The sequence below is a fragment of the Lissotriton vulgaris genome, chromosome 1_1 (assembly GCF_964263255.1).
Source record: "Lissotriton vulgaris chromosome 1_1, aLisVul1.2, whole genome shotgun sequence".
Classification (NCBI taxonomy): Eukaryota; Metazoa; Chordata; class Amphibia; order Caudata; family Salamandridae; genus Lissotriton; species Lissotriton vulgaris.
The window spans coordinates 727,797,499-727,814,044 of record NC_141685.1 but is presented as its reverse complement, the minus strand read 5'-3'; the positions used below and the strand labels follow the sequence as shown (position 1 = coordinate 727,814,044).

The 16,546-nt window shown below is 44.7% G+C and overlaps 1 protein-coding gene and 1 long non-coding RNA gene across 4 annotated transcripts in view; one reads left to right on the top strand and one right to left on the bottom strand.

The window, feature by feature from the left end:
• LOC147747719 (coagulation factor XIII B chain-like) overlaps positions 1-16,546 on the bottom strand; it is a 1,426,313-nt gene that overhangs the window by 713,719 nt on the left and 696,048 nt on the right. The window lies entirely within an intron of this gene.
• The window catches only part of LOC147747720 (uncharacterized), a 31,480-nt gene continuing 24,854 nt past the window's right edge, over positions 9,921-16,546 (top strand). Inside the window, exons 1-2 of the long non-coding RNA XR_015308383.1 lie at positions 9,921-10,038; positions 10,966-11,030. This is a non-coding gene — a long non-coding RNA (uncharacterized LOC147747720). The remainder of the gene's footprint in view (positions 10,039-10,965; positions 11,031-16,546) is intronic.

The following is a 16,546-nucleotide window of genomic DNA, read 5'->3' as shown; positions in this document are numbered from 1 at the left end:
AAGGAAAGGTAAAAAAAAAGTAGAATTGTGTTGAATAGAAAAGAAACCTTTGGCAGGATAGACATTTTTACGAGGTTCACTCTACCCAGCAAAGACAGGGGGAGGTGTTGCCAAGATCTTATTAGCTTACGACATTCTTTTGCAATTACTGTGAAATTCAAGGGGGCAATCTGAGTGATATCTTTAACGATGTTTAAGCCTAGATAACGCAGGCTTGCACTTGATTGTTCATTGAGTCCGCTGGCATCGTCGTTCCAAACCATAATCTCAGTCTTTGAGGCATTTACCTCGAATCCTGACACATCTCCGAATTCCAGGGCTAATTTAATGGCTGCAGGAAACGCAGTGCTGAATTCTGATGTCATTATCATGACATCGTCAGCGTAGAGGGCCACCCTCTTTTCCCACTCTCCATAGATAAAGGGCTTGATGGTATCATCCTCTCTTAATTTCTGCGCAAAGGGCTCAATGTAGAGGTCAAATAGCAGAGGGGATAGAGGGCAGCCCTGTCGTGTTCCTCTTGTAACTGCAAAGGGTTCAGACAGGGCCCCATTTACCAGTACAGAGGCAGTTGGACTATGGTACAGCAGCTCTACCGCTCTACGGTAGCCTTCACCCACGCTGAATTTGGTCAAGGCCCCCGACAGGAATTTCCAATTGACCCTGTCGAAGGCCTTGGTGGCGTCCAATGTGAGAATAGCCAATGGAATGGAGTCCTTAATCGCTATATCTATGGCGCCTATAAGATCGTAAGTAAGTTCATAAAGTTGGCGACCCCTAACAAAGCCTTTCTGGTTGGGATGTAAAATATCAGGGGCAACCTGGCCCAGCCTGCTTGCTAAAAGGGATGCAAAGATTTTATAATCTGCATTCAACCACAGTTAGTAGCAGGTTTGCCTGGTTTCAAAATAAGCGTAATAGATGCGCTGTTCCAAGATGTTGGTGGAAGGGCCCCCTGCTGCAGTATTTGATTAAACAGGACGGCGAGGAAGGGAGATATTTCTACCACCAGATTTTTATAGATCTCGGCTGGCAAGCCATCTGGGCCTGCAGCCTTACCTCCCTTGCTGCCCTGAATAGCCAAAGCCACCTCGTCCTCAGTGATCTCCCTATCCAAGAGGGCACTTTGTTCAGGAGATAATGATGGTAAGGAGGCACCTTCTAACCATCTATCTACGCTGTGAGTAGTGATGTTCCTATCCTCCTGATATATGTTTTTAAAGAAATCCTTAAAGGCTGTTCTAATTTCTGAGTCTGAGGAGAGGGTGCCTTTGCTCGTTGTTACAGAGTCTATGATGTTACTTGCCTGGTCAGTTTTGGACTCCCAGGCCAGTAATTTGCCAGCCGCCTCCCCATATTCGAAATGGGATAACTTGCTTGCCTCCCATTTCTGGAGGATACGTTGATTCAGAACAGAAGCCAGTTTCTCTTTTAGGGCAAGCAAGTTTTTATGTAGCAATGAAAGATCGTGATTAGGAACATTATAGCTCGTGTCTAATTCAGCTTGTGCTGCAAGTAGCTCATTTTCAATGGATACTATTTCTTGAGTGTATTGTCTCCTTCGGAACACAACCTTATTCTTAATTACACCGCGAAGGAGGCACTTGTAAGCATCCCATACAATGCAAGGTTCCGCAGAGCCGATATTTACTTGCATAGACTCGTGGGTTTCAGATTTAATAGATGCAACGTCGTCTGGAGACCAGCGAAGGGATCAGTCGAAAGACCAAGATCTAGAAGAAGATGTATTTACTCCATAGAGATTCAAAGATACTGAAAAGTGGTCGGACAGATGCGAGGGCAGATAGCTGATGTTCTTTACCGATTCCACCAGGTTACAACTGAATCAACCAGGTTACGACTGAATGTATTGATATTACAAATAACAATGGCTTTTAATTATTTTAAATAATTAATACTTAAATACAAGTTATTGTAATTTATAATGGCAATAGCTTAAACTTTTGTAAATAACTTGTGTGAAGATTATGTTCAGTGTATTTTATTGTGATGAAAATCCAAGAACAGAAGTGAAATATTAACATCTTTTTGTAACATTTGTAATAAAGCTTGAAACATTGAGAGAATATATTTGAACCAGGTGTTGAATGGTTGCACAGATTGATGCTGTGGTGACGCTGAGTGATGTTGTGATGGCGAACGAGTGATGCTGTGGCGTTCAGTGATGCTGTAGTACCGCATCGTGATGTTGTGGTGCCCCTGAGTGATGCCCTGGTGGTGCGGAGTGATGCTGTATGCTATGCTATGTTGTGTTTTGCTATCCTATGTTTTGTTATGCTATGCTATGTTTTGCTATCCTGTGCTTTGATTTGTTATGCTATGCTATGCTGTGTTTTGTTATGCTATGCTATGTTTTGTTATGCTATGCTATGTTTTGCTATGCTATGCTTTGTAATGATATACTATGTTTTGTTGTGTTATGCTTTGCTTTGTTGTGTTTGGTATGCTATGCTATGTTTTGCTATGCTATTATATATTTTGTTTTTCTATGCTATGTTTTGTTGTGTTTTGTTAAGCTATGCTATGTTTTGTTGTGTTTTGCTATGTTTTGTTATGCTATCTGTTGTTGTGTTTTGTTATGCTATGTTTTGTTATGTTATGCTATGTTTTGTTTTGCTATGCTATGCTTTGTTTCGTAATGCTATGCTTTGTTTAGTTTTGCTATCCTATGCTTTGTTTTGTTATGCTATGCTATGTTTTGTTGTGTATTATCATTCTATGCTTTGTTTGGCTATGCTATGTTTTGTTATGCTATGCTATGCTATGTTTTGTTGTGTTTGGTATGCTATGTTTTGCTATGCTATTATATGTTTTGTTTTGCTATGCTATGTTTTGTTGGGTTTTGTTAAGCTATGCTATGTTTTGGTGTGTTTTGCTATGTTTTGTTATACTACGTGTTGTGTTTTGTTATGCTATGTTTTATGTTATGCTATGTTATGTTTTGCTATCCTATGCTTTGTTTTGTTATGCTATGCTATTTTTCATTTGCTATCCGATGCTTTGTTTTGTTATGCTATGCTATGCTTTGTTGTGTTTTGTTATGCTATGTTTTGTTACGCTATGCTATGTTTTGTGTGTTTTATTATGCTATGCTTTGTTTTGCTATGCTATGTTTTGTTATGCTATGTTTTGTTGTGCTATGCTTTGTTATGCTATGTTTTGTTATGCTACGCTATGCTAACCTTTGTTTTATTATGCTATGCTATGTTGTGTTTTGTTGTGTTTTGCTATGTTTTGCTATGCTATGTTTTGTTATGTTATGCTTTGTTTTATTATGTTATGCTATGTTTTGTTCTTTTATGCTATGTTTTGTTCTGCTATGTTTCGTTGTGTTTTGTTATGCTATGCTGTTTTGTTATACTGTGCTATGTTTTGTTTTGCTATGCTTTGTTTCGTAATGCTATGTTATGTTATGCTATGCTATGTTGTGTTGTGTTTTGTTATGGTATTCTATGCTTTGTTGTGTTTTGCTAAGCTATGTTTTGTTTTGCTATGTTTTGTTTTGCTATCCTATGCTGGTGAGGGTGTGTGAAGGTGAGTGAGGGTGAGTAAGGGTGTGTGAGGGTGAGGGTGTGTGAGGGTGAGGGGGTGTGAGGGTGAGAGGGTTGTAAGAGTGAGGGGGTGTGAGGGTGAGAGGGTTGTAAGGGTGAGGGGGTGTGAGGGTGAGGGGGTGAGGGTGAGTGAGGGTGTGTGATGGCGAGAGGGTGTGAGGGTGTGTGAGGGGTTGTGAGGGCCAGTGAGGGTGATGGGGGTGAGAAGGTGTGAGGGTGAGGGTATGTGAGGGTGAGGGGGTGTGAGGGTGAGTGAGGGTGTGTGAGGGTGAGGGGTTGTGAGGGTGAGGGGGTGTGAGGGTGAGTGAGGGTGTGTGAGGGTGAGGGTGTGTAAGGGTGAGGGGGTGTGAGGGTGTGTGTAGGTGAGGGTGTGTGAGGGTGAGGGTGTGTGAGGGTGAGGGTTTGTGAGGATGAGGGTGTGTGAGGGTGAGGGGGTGTGGGGGTGAGGGGGTGTTAGGGTGAGGGGGTGTGAGGGTGAGACGTGTGTGAGAGTGAGGGGTGTGAGGGTGTGGGCTTGAGAGGGTGTGGGGGAGAGGGGGTGTGAGGTGAGGGTGAGGGGGGTGTGAGGGTGAGGGTGATGGGGTGAGTGTGAGGGTGTGTGAAGGTGTGTGAGGGTGAGTGAGGTTGAGGGTGTGAGGGTGGGTGAGGGTAGGTGAGGGGGTGTGAGGGTGGGTGAGGGGGTCTGAGGGTGAGGGTGTGTGAGGGGGTGAGTGAGGGTGTGTGGGGGTGTGAGGGGGTGTGAGGGTGAGGGGGTGTGAGGGTGAGAGGGTGTGTGAGGGTGAGAGGGTGTTTGAGGGTGTGAGGGTGTGAGGGTGTGTGAGGGTAAGGGGCTGTGAGGGTGAGAGGGTGTGTGAGGGTGAGAGGGTTTGTGAGAGGTTGAGTGAGGGGTTGTGAGGGTGAGGGGGTGTGAGGGTAAGGGTGTGTGAGGGTAGGGTGTGTGAGGGTGAGGGTGTGAGGGTGTGTGAGGGTGAGGGGGTGTGGGGGTGAGGGGTGTGGGGGTGTGAGGGTGAGGGGGTGTTATTGTGAGGGTGTGTGAGGGTGAGTGGGTGTGAGGGTAAAGGGTGGGGTTGTGAGGGTGAGGGTGTGAGGGTGATGGGGTGTGAGGGTGAGGGTGACGGGGTGAGGGTGACAGGGGTGAGGGTGTGTGAGGGGTTGTGAGGGAGGGTGAGGGGGTGTGAGGGTGTGCGAGGGTGAGAGGGTGTGTGAGGGTGAGAGGGCGGGTGGGTGAGGGTGTGTGAGGGTGTGTGAGGGTGAGAGATCTAAAAAGTAAACATAACACTGTAGGGGAAAGTGCACAAACAGACACCCTTAACAGAATTTGAGCCTCAGCGTCGGCTGTAATTATTAGCAAATCCCTATCTAGTAATTAAAGATAAATAATTAAACAGCGATCTCAGAGGGGCGTTGGGGAGAGATAAAAAAAGAAACACGGTTGGGATGGGTAAGTGTAGCATCTGAAACAAATGATGCAGAGAATCGTGCGGTAGCCACAAATTAAACATAAAACCGGAGAGGGAAGTGCTAAAACGGACGCCCTTAACAGGTTTGGAGCCTCGGCATTGGCTGTAATTATTAGCAAATCTCTATCTATTAAGTAAAAATAAATAAATAAACAGCGACCTCTGAGGGGCAGTGGGGAGAGACCAATAAAACAATTAAAAAAATACACAGATGGGACGGGCAAGTGTAGCATCTGAAACAAATGATGCAGAGAATCGTGCCGATGTCCTGCTGGTCAGTAATTGACAAGGAGGAGTTTGTTATTGCAAGTTGGGCATGGCCTTGGATGGCACTGTGAGAGCTATACAGCCCATTTGTGGCACTAAATGTTGTGGTGTTTGTTAAGGGTTGGTGGAGAGGGACGTCTTGAACAATAGGCTGTTCTGTCTTCTCCTGAACTGTGCAGTAGACCGGTTACTTGTATATGTATTGGAGAGGAAGTCTCTGTGAAAACAATGACCAGCAAGGTTCTGACGAGGTGAAGCAGCACGACTGACTGCAGCATTATTCCTACTGTCTGCCATATGATTCAGTGGTTTATTTTAGGGAAACGGCATTCACATTAATATAATACTATAAAATAAAGGGGCATAGTCACAAAGGCAGTTTGGAGTATGTAAGTTAGTTCTCCTGTTTCACTTGTTCACTCTTTTATGACTCTGTGACAATCTACTCCGCACGACGCCACAGCATCTACGCCACTCTGCTATGCTCTACACCACTCCACAACACTCTAAGCCACTGCACTCTAGGACACTGTACTCATCTGTTGACACTGTACTCCACTTTACCCCACTCAACTCTACTACACTCGATTCCCTCCACGACACTCCACAACACTGTATGCTACTCTATGACACTCCACTCCTTTCCATGCCACTTAAATCTACTGTACGCCACTCCATAACACTCCACTTCACACCACTCCACACTAACCTTTATCCATACTGAACAGCAGCCACTCTTGTGTACAACATTGCTGAAACATATTGGAAAACCTAATGGCTCTTGCACAGGCGAGAAATTCTGGCTTTGCCAATGCTTGTTTGTAATGCACATCAACCGTGGCCACACTATCAATGCTTACCGTACGTGAAATCACTCGACCATGTACAGTCGGAACAGTCCCACAGGCTGAATGCTGCCTACTCATTCTTGCACATTCACAACCGGACCCTACAAAACTGGACCTCGCAACATGTGGTGACCATTTCTATAGTACTTTTCGGCCCACAGAGGGCAGACACATGCACGTGTGTGTGTATCTGATGGATGTTGATTTGTGTAATGCTAGAGAAAGGGTATGGAGATCCAGGAGCCAGGGAGCCGGTGATAGTTGTGGAAAAGCAACGTATACATACCATCATTCCCGGTATAGGCACGAGGCTATTCATTTTTTGGGCTACGAATGCTGTACTTCAACTTTCTGCCTCTTGTGGAACCCTTCACGTCAATGAAAGTCGATAAATAGGGCTTGGCGGGGCTGCCGGCTGCATTAAAGCCTTAAGGGGCAGCGCCCGTTACTGCAGGCGCTCAAGTTATGCGTAGCAGTAACATTGTAGGAACACCTCTTTACACAAGCACACCTGTTTCTAAAGCAGCCTATGCAGAGCATATTCACTAATACCGGTCCTCCCTTGTTACCACGTAAACAAATGATATTCATTCACGAGTACTTAAGCTCAGACCCTGTTCTCAGAGGACTCCGGCTACACGCGGCATTCCAGCCCTCGCCTTTGAACAAGTACTGCACTGTATGCACTGCAGCATTCCTTTAGCCCGTTTACACCCCATGGCTTTCTCTGGTCGAGTAATTGGATGGGGTTGTTTATCAAGAGTAGGGAGAGTGATCGGTTGATCAAGAGGGCACTAATTACCACTAAGAGAAGTGGAAGGTCCAGTCTCAGCTTGTGCCCACAAGTATGGGTCAGCAAAATGGGTTGCTGGACTGTTCCTTAAATTAGAAAGTGTGTGTAATTGGCGTGGCCGAAGGTGAAAGTGTAACACCTTTGGGCATCCATTTTGTTGGAAATATTTGCCTCACACACCCATATGGGTGTCATGCTTCATCATCGGCGTTGCTCCTCGTCGGGGAGGTGGTGCAATCCCCGACGGGCTCACCTCAGAGAGGGGCTCTTTGGCGTAGATCTTTTAAATCCAACTGCCTTTTGGTGAAGTGCGGGTATGTGGGTAGTTAGGAATGTAGAAAAACAACTACCTTTGTGTGGGGTCCGAGGGCTTGTTTACCAACACACCAGGTACATGCCCTGCTTAACAGTATACAACTACAAATAGTATCTGGGAGTCAATAAGCCAGTACAGAATCTACTTTGAAAAATAACCAAAAACCTCATTGTGTGGTGATTGGCATGACATGACTATGTGTCTTGCTGTGCACTAGTTCTCCTTTTTGGAAAAAAGTACCCATCAGTTCCCGCCTGAATCCGCCCTACATCATCTGGGCTCTCCTTACCCAGGAGAAAGTAGTATTACTACCAGTATGGTTATGATAGTGTAACTATGGATAATATCCAAAGTGTACTAGTAGGACCGTCAGGATCTTGTTCTATGGGTAACCAATTTACAGTGCCAAAGTGAATGTGAAAAAAGTGATGTTAAAATTAGGTAGCTATTGAGTAGATGCATACATTTTATTCTGTTCCCTCAATGCTCCCAATGTTAAAATGTGAATAGGCTAACAGATTTAACAAAATATCTGTTGTTCAGTATGGTCAACATGTTTCAGCAAGTGTGATGTATATTATCACTGCTTTCTTCAGGACCTTGTTTTTAATAGCTACTGTATGAATCAATAAAGGAAAAATATCACCTGTATATTTTCGCTTTTATTCTGTCTTCTCCGCTATTGCTGGTGAACAAAGAAAACAATTATTCGTGCAAGTGTGAAACAAAGTAGAAACTTGAACAGGCAAAATTCTTGAACCCTTGTTTGGGCCAAGACAACATTTATTTATTTACAAGATCGGTTATTTAATCACCATATCTTTGTGAAAGCAAAATGGCTAATTGTCTTACCTCAATTTAGTAGGAGGAAAAGCATCACCTCACCTGGCCGCTGCTCAGGTAAGAGGAGCACCGCTCTAGTAAAAACACAGATATTGATGCTTGAATTCGCACAGGTTATGCCACGTGTAAGTTATGACTCAATAACATATAGATAGATTACTCTATCTCATACTTATTAGGGGATTATCATGATTCACCTGTGCATGCTTTGTACAGGAATCTATAAGAGAATTTATTGTTTGTACTGTCATCCAAGGACACAGGTATTGCATTATATTGAAAGTGGTAAGAAGCACCAAGAAAGCCTTGTCACTAGATAAATCCTGTAGATATGTTGTGCGGATTACATGTCAAATTAGTGCTATGGTCAAAAGCCTATCTCGTGCTGACACCCAGTGATAATGCCCCAGGAATATTTTTTGCGCCAATCATTTCAAATGTACACACCTTGGTATGGTATGTCTCTCTGCCGGGCACCACAAACTCGTGTTTAATTCTCACCTACGCTAAGAAGAACCGCGGTGGTGAGAATGTCAATGCGGCGCCCTGCTTTATCTCAAATGACTAGAGAGTTCATGTAGCTTGTAGCGTGTTTTTAGAAATGGCATATATTTACTGCGTTTGTTCGTGCGCTGCCTGTTTACACTCAATATGAGCATAATGACAAGTTTAGCCTTTAAATACGGCAAAGGTATGTCGCACATTGCAGTATGGCACCCTGCTGTATCTTAGATGACAGGAGAAATATTGCTGCTTGCCAAGTTTTGTTCGAAAACGGCATCGCTTTACCGCGTCCGTTTGCGCACTGCCTATAACACTGAACAGGCACAGATCAGCTAAGTAGCCTCGAAATATGGCAAGGACATACCAAACATTGTCTCTAACAGAACAAGTAAAACTAAAATATATGCGAACACAGATTACATGCGGGTCTGCCGAACGCTGCATATAACGTTATGAAAAGAGACCAACAAGGATATTACGTCTCGTTATCTCCTACCTCCCTGTCGGTACTCCAAGCATCCCTCTGTGCAATCTGGGGGGGGCGCTGGAGATCTGGCGAGGTACCATTTTGTTCAATTTGCGGTCACGTGATCGAAATTGCCTCGTGACTACTCCGAACTACAAACGTGCGTTGAAAACTTGGGAATTGTAGTTCAGTTGTAATTCGGTGTACAAAGGACTACTGAAAGTGCTTGGTGTGCATGGATGTTTTAGTTCTTGCTTCTCGATGTATATGTTTAATTGCTTTTTAAATTTAGAATGTGAAAAATGTACATACCAGACGCAGTGTGTCTAAGAGGTACAATTTCTTAGTGTATACAGAAGTGATGGTATAACGCACAACTTAAAAGTTAGAAAGTGAACCACACGCCATTCATATCATGCATGACTATGCAGTGTGTTTAATAATCGGGTTCTTATTTGATTGTCTTTGGACTACCAAAGGAGCTTAATGAGCATAAACGTACATGGAGGTTTAGTACTGTAACGACTGCATTATCTACAGAGGCATGGTGGTCTGGCATTTTACTTATAAGTTGAACAAGATGCACACAATGAATGGCAGCGTAATGGATCTAACACTCTGAATCTGAGTTTTCTATGAAGACCCCAGGTGTCACTACATATTAAAGTTATAAGAGTTTTATTTAGATTCCAAGGTCTAAAAGCAAAGCAGATCTAGGTAAATGTTTTAAGCCCTTAAGTTGAGCTATGGTGAGTTATCTATGGAAGTTCTACCTTATTCTTATTACGCCTTTGTACACCGAATTACAACTGAACTACAATTCCCAAGTTTTCAACGCACGTTTGTAGTTCGGAGTAGTCACGAGGTAATTTCGATCACGTGACCGCAAATTGAACAAAATGGTACCTCGCCAGATCTCCAGCGCCCCCCCAGATTGCACAGAGGGACGCTTGGAGTACCGACAGGGAGGTAGGAGATAACGAGACGTAATATCCTTGTTGGTCTCTTTTCATAACGTTATATGCAGCGTTCGGCAGACCCGCATGTAATCTTTGTTCGCATATATTTTAGTTTTACTTGTTCCGTTAAAGCCAATGTTTGGTATGTCCTTGCCGTATTTCGAGGCTACTTAGCTGATCTGTGCCTGTTCAGTGTTATAGGCAGTGCGCAAACAGACGCGGTAAAGCGATGCCGTTTTCGAACAAAACGTGGCAAGCAGCAATATTTCTCCTGTCATCTAAGATACAGCAGGGCGCCGTACTGACAATGTGCGACATACCCTTGCCGTATTTAAAGGCTAAACTTGTCATTCTGTTCTTATTGAGTGTAGACAGGCAGCGCACGAACAAACGCGGTAAATATATGCCATTTCTAAAAACACGCTACAAGCTACATGAACTCTCTAGTCATTTGAGATAAAGCAGGGCGCCGCATTGACATTCTCACCACCGTGGTTCTTCTTAGCGTAGGTGAGAATTAAACACGAGTTTGTGGTGCCCGGCAGAGAGACATGCCATACTGAGGGGTGTACATTTGAAATGATTGGTGCAAATAATATTCCTGGGGCATCATCACCCGGTGTCAGCACGAGATAGGCTTTTGACCATAGCACTAATTTGACATGTAATCCGCACAACATATCTACAGAATTTATCTAGTGACAAGGCTTTCTTGGTGCTTCTTACCACTTTCAATATAATGCAATACCTGTGTCCTTGGATGACAGTACAAACAATACATTCTCTTATAGATTCCTGTACAAACCATGCACAGGTGAATCATGATAATCCCCTAATAAGTATGAGATAGAGTAATCTATCTATATGTAATTGAGTCATAACTTACACGTGGCATAACCTGTGCGAATTCAAGCATCAATATCTGTGTTTTTACTAGAGCGGTGCTCCTCTTACCTGAGCAGCGGCCAGGTGGGGTGATGCTTTTCCTCCTACTAAATTGAGGTAAGACAATTAGCCATTTTGCTTTCACAAAGATATGGTGATTAAATAACCGATCTTGTAAATAAATAAATGTTGTCTTGGCCCAATCAAGGGTTCAAGAATTTTGCCTGTTCAAGTTTCTACTTTGTTTCACACTTGCACGAATAATTGTTTTCTTTGTTCACCAACAATAGTGGAGAAGACAGAATAAAAGCGAAAATATACAGGTGATATTTTTCCTTTATTGATTCATACAGTAGCCATTAAAAACAAGGTCCTGAAGAAAGCAGTGATAATATACATCACACTTGCTGAAACATGTTGACCATACTGAACAACAGATATTTTGTTAAATCTGTTAGCCTATTCACATTTTAACATTGGGAGCATTGAGGGAACAGAATAAAATGTATGCATCTACTCAATAGCTACCTAATTTTAACATCACTTTTTTCACATTCACTTTGGCACTGTAAATTGGTTACCCGTAGAACAAGATCCTGACGGTCCTACTAGTACACTTTGGATATTATCCATAGTTACACTATCATAACCATACTGGTAGTAATACTACTTTCTCCTGGGTAAGGAGAGCCCAGATGATGTAGGGCGGATTCAGGCGGGAACTGATGGGCACTTTTTTCCAAAAAGGAGAACTAGTGCACAGCAAGACACATAGTCATGTCATGCCAATCACCACACAATGAGGTTTTTGGTTATTTTTCAAAGTAGATTCTGTACTGGCTTATTGACTCCCAGATACTATTTGTAGTTGTATATAGTTAGGAATGTAGCCTAGGTGGTGGTTAAAATGGAGTAGAGGGTATCGGAAACTACTTTATTCAAGGGGTCCCCTACTGCAATTAAAAACGTGAATCCAATAGTCTAGGTACCAACAGGTTAGGTGTAGTTGCCCTAGATTAGATTTGCAACGGACTGGTCAACATGTTTCTCGCATGGGAGAAGTACCCACGATTCATCAGGACCTAAAGTGGATAAGAGTAAGGTCTACAAACTATAAACAACATTCAATATGTCATGTGCCTAATGCCGCAATTGTGCCGCTCGGCGGCGATGGGTAGGTGACGAGACCGGTACGCAGTGACTGAGAGTCAAACCTTAAGGGCCCTGTCCTGCAGTACAGACCCGCTGAGCATTGATGTGGCCTTTAGTCCCTGATTACTAGGTATAGGACAAAGCTACAGAGGTAACTTTTAGCATTGCACAATTGCGGCATTAGGCACATGACATATTGCATGTTGTTTATAGTTTGTATGTTTCTCTTAAGGCAAACATTTCGCCTCCTCCCCAACGCACCTTAATTATCCACATAATCTCCTTCACACTGGAGATAAGAGGTTGGGGTAATGTGGTGTGAAAAGATGGGATAGCAGAGTTAAGAGGGGATTTGTGGGTTTTTAACAGGTGCCTACAGCATGTTAAAAGAAAAAAGGACGCAGCCCGAGCCTCAGTAAAGAATGAAAACCAGCAAACAGAGAGTTAATAAAAAGGAAAGGGCAACAACGTTGCCCCTCACACTCCTCTACCGCAGCTGAACATGCCTCCCCGCCTCTCACATGGTCTACTGCCCACCAGCCCTGTGCACTGCTAAGAGGTGTGAACGTTTTAGGGAATGCGTGTGTTTACACAAAGAATAATGTATGCATCATAAATATTAAACCATTTGCACATTATAAAATAACAAACAGCTCTGTGTTTGCCTGACAGTTAAAGATATACCAGGGACGCCACATATTGTTATTGAAGCTGGTAGCATTTGTATTTCAACCGTAACACTGATCTCCGGGATGAGTTACAAAATACAATTGTGCAAGATTAGAATTTGGGTTGCGGAGCATAGAGTTTGTGATCGTGCAGGGAGCACTATTTTAATGTGCTGTACAGGAAATATACCTGCAGGTCTGAGGGCTGTGAGGATCGGTGAGAAGTAGGTTGGAGCAGCGCTCTGAGTACGGGGGTCACTGGTAGCGCCTGGCCGGTTACAGGGGGAAGGTATGTCAAGTCAAGTCAAGTCAAAAAATTTGTATAGCGCACTACATACCCAGAGGGTTTCAAGGCGCTTAGGAAGGGGAGGAGGATTATTTGTCAAATATCCACGTTTTAAGCTGCTTTCTGAAGGCTAGGTGATTCTGGGTTAGGCGAAGCACACCCTGACTCCCGTTTGGCGCAGGCTTTCTCCTCAGGGCGATATAGATAGTTTAATTTGGCATCAGTATAGCGCTGTCCGCGGCCCAGGAATCCCAAAGCGCTTGATAAATGCTGCAATCCTGAGAGAGGGCCCTTGTGCTGCAGAGCAGAGCTACTCAGCCACGCTCACTGAAGCCCGCAGCGCTGCCCGCGCTCACTTCACCGAGGGGAGAGTCTTTCCTCTGCAGCCCGAGTCCTGCACCAGGACTCTGAGCGAATGCCCACAAATGTTTTTATACATCAAGCATTTTAATTGGGAAGAAAGGGCTCTTTTTAAATTGTTATTTGTGTCAGGTGTTTCAAAAGGCCTTTCCGCATAATCACTCCCTCCTCTCTCTTCCTTGATGTGTAGCATTTCACTTTGCCTGCATTTCTAGCTAAAGAACAGAAAAGATGGGTAATTGGTTTTTTTTCTTCGATGAAGAAAATATATTTTTCCAAATAAATTCTTTCGTCCTAAGAAATTATATGGTTGTTTTTTTCTCTATGTTGCTGCTCGACACATCATTTATGAAGCCAAGCATATTTAAAATATTTTCGCAATGGCATTCTTCTGTCTGGGATTTGCTGGAGGTGGTGTGCGAATCCCTGGGGAGAGGAGGTGATTTATGGCAACCATAAAGCACAGCGCTGCAGCTCTAGTTACAGAGGCTAATCCCACAAAGGAGAGTCTCCAGTTAGCAGATGCAGGGGGTTATCTCCAAAATAAATAAACAAACTTGGCACACTGCAGGCAATTAAAACAAGTGCCAGCAAAGTGGAGGAGAACTGTAGTTAGGCCCCGCTGCTTAGGGACTACACGGAAGTTAGCATAGGATCAACAGCCAACAGAAAGCAAGATAAGGAAAGCAATGCCACAGGTTAATCCAGTGGTTCCCAAACTTTTTTGACCCGTGGCTCCCTTGACCTAATTGGCAGTGGGCCGTGGCTCCCCATCGTTTTTTTAATGGCGCACCGAGGTGCCGTGGCGCACACTTTGGGAACCACCGCAGTAGACCTTTGTACTCTCTACCATTCCTATGTGACTCTTAGAGTTTATCCATTTCTATCTCTTCCTTGAGTGACTTTACAACCTGTACATTTGCAATTTTTTATATTTGTCTTTTCCCTGTGTGACTTTACTACTTGTACATTTGCAATTTATTTCTGTTTATATCTCTTCCCTATGTGACTTTATAACTTGTACATTTGCAAATTTTTTCTGCTTGGATCTTTTATGTCACACATGTAATCCTAAGTCCTTATGTATCGCAAATGGTTCTTATGTAAAGCACTCTGACACCTCACGGTAATGCTGCTTCCTTGCGAATAAAAACAATTGAGTACCCTTCCCTCAAAAAGTATTTGCCACAAAGAAATATTTGTAATCTATATTTTCAAATATCCGTTTCTTTGAACACTTGCTATCATACTTATTCGAGGCTGTCCACCTCTATTCGATACATCCAAACCGGAAGTAAGTGTACTGGCCCCACTGTAGAAATCCACCTCTGCAACAGTAATTATTAACACAACCTTTGCTGTTTTGACAGCTTTCTCCCACTTTATTTTCTGCCGTGCTGTCAGCCGCAAGAACTTGTTTGAAGCTATTTCTGCCTACAATGCTATTCCGATTTATGACACAAGACGCACCCGGCTGGAATTCCGAAGGAAACCATATACAGACGCCGCCACACTCCACGAAAGGGAAAGTAAAATGGAAAGCACCAGAGCTTTGTGTAACTTGTATTTACTATCAACAAAAACACAATGCACAGGGTAAGACGTTCATTCAGGAACAAAGACTACTGCTTAAACTCTGAAACAAACTAAACCGCAATGTCCACAACACTCTCCGTAACCGCACCGAGCTCTTAATTGAGCCATTTAAATGCAGAGGGCGAGGGCTGGGATCAGGGCTGGGATCACGTTGAGCACATAGAAGTCACATCCTGGGCGGCGCCGCGGCGCCCCTGGCTTCTCATCACGGCGCACCGGGGTGCTGCGGCGCACACTTTGGGAACCACCGGGTTAACCAATCGCAAGAGGAAAAACAAATTACATGGAGGTTAAGCCAACATATACATTACATTTGGTCTCGCTAAGACAGCGCATGCAGAGCATGCACTGCTTTACACGAGACCTAAAAACTGCACAGATTAGAAATTACTTGAAAAGCGCAATGGGTATTAATAATGACGAGATTGTCCAGGTGGAGGAAAAATTAGCTGCAACTAAAATGGCATTAAATGCTGTCCAAAGAGAGAGTAAATCTGTTGCAGTGGAGGTCGGTGAAGATCAATCAATCAATCAATGACACTTATAGAGCGCGCTACATACCCGTAGGGTCTCAAGGCGCTGGGGGAGGGAGGGTGCCTCTACTGCTCGAACAGCCAGGTTTTCAGCTTCTTCCTGAAGGAGAGGTGGTCTTGGGTCAGGCGCAGGTCGGTCGGGAGGGAGTTCCAGGTCTTGGCGGCCAGGTAGGAGAAGGATCTTCCTCCTGTAGTCGCTCTTAGGATGCGGGGGACGGCGGCGAGGGCGTGGTTGGCTGATCGGAGGTGGCGTTTGGGAGCGTGGAAGTTGATCCGGCTGTTGAGGTAGCTCGGGCCTTGGTCGTGTAGGGCTTTGTGTGCGTGAGTGAGGAGGCGGAAGGTGATTCTTTTGTTGACGGGGAGCCAGTGAAGGTCTCTCAGATGTCCGGAGATGTGGCTGGTTCGTGGGATGTCGAGGATGAGTCTGGCTGAGGCGTTCTGGATCCGCTGGAGTCTCTTCTGGAGCTTGGCGGTGGTACCGGCGTAGAGGGCGTTGCCGTAGTCCCGTCGGCTAGTGACGAGGGCCTGGGTGACGGTCTTCCTGGTCTCGGTGGGGATCCACCAGAAGATCTTCCGTAGCATGCGTAGGATGTTGAAGCACGCCGAGGAGACGTTGTTAACTTGCCTGGTCATGGAGAGGGAGGAGTCCAGGATGAAGCCCAGGTTGCGTGCATGGTCTGTCGGTTTGGGTGCGGTGCCCAGGGCGGGAGGCCACCAGGAGTCGTCCCAGGCGGAGGGTGAAGAGCCCAGGATGAGGACCTCCGTCTTGTCAGAGTTCAGTTTCAGGCGGCTGGTCGTCATCCACTCGGCTACCTCTTTCATCCCTTCGTGCAGGTTGGCTCTGGCGGTGGTGGGGTCGTTGGTCAGGGAGAGGATCAGCTGGGTGTCGTCAGCGTAGGAGATTATGCTGAGGTTGTGTTGGCGTGCGATGGCCGCGAGGGGGCTCATGTAGACGTTGAAGAGGGTGGGGCTCAGAGAGGATCCTTGAGGGACGCCGCAGATGACTTCGGAGGCCTCTGACTTGTACGGTGGTAGGCG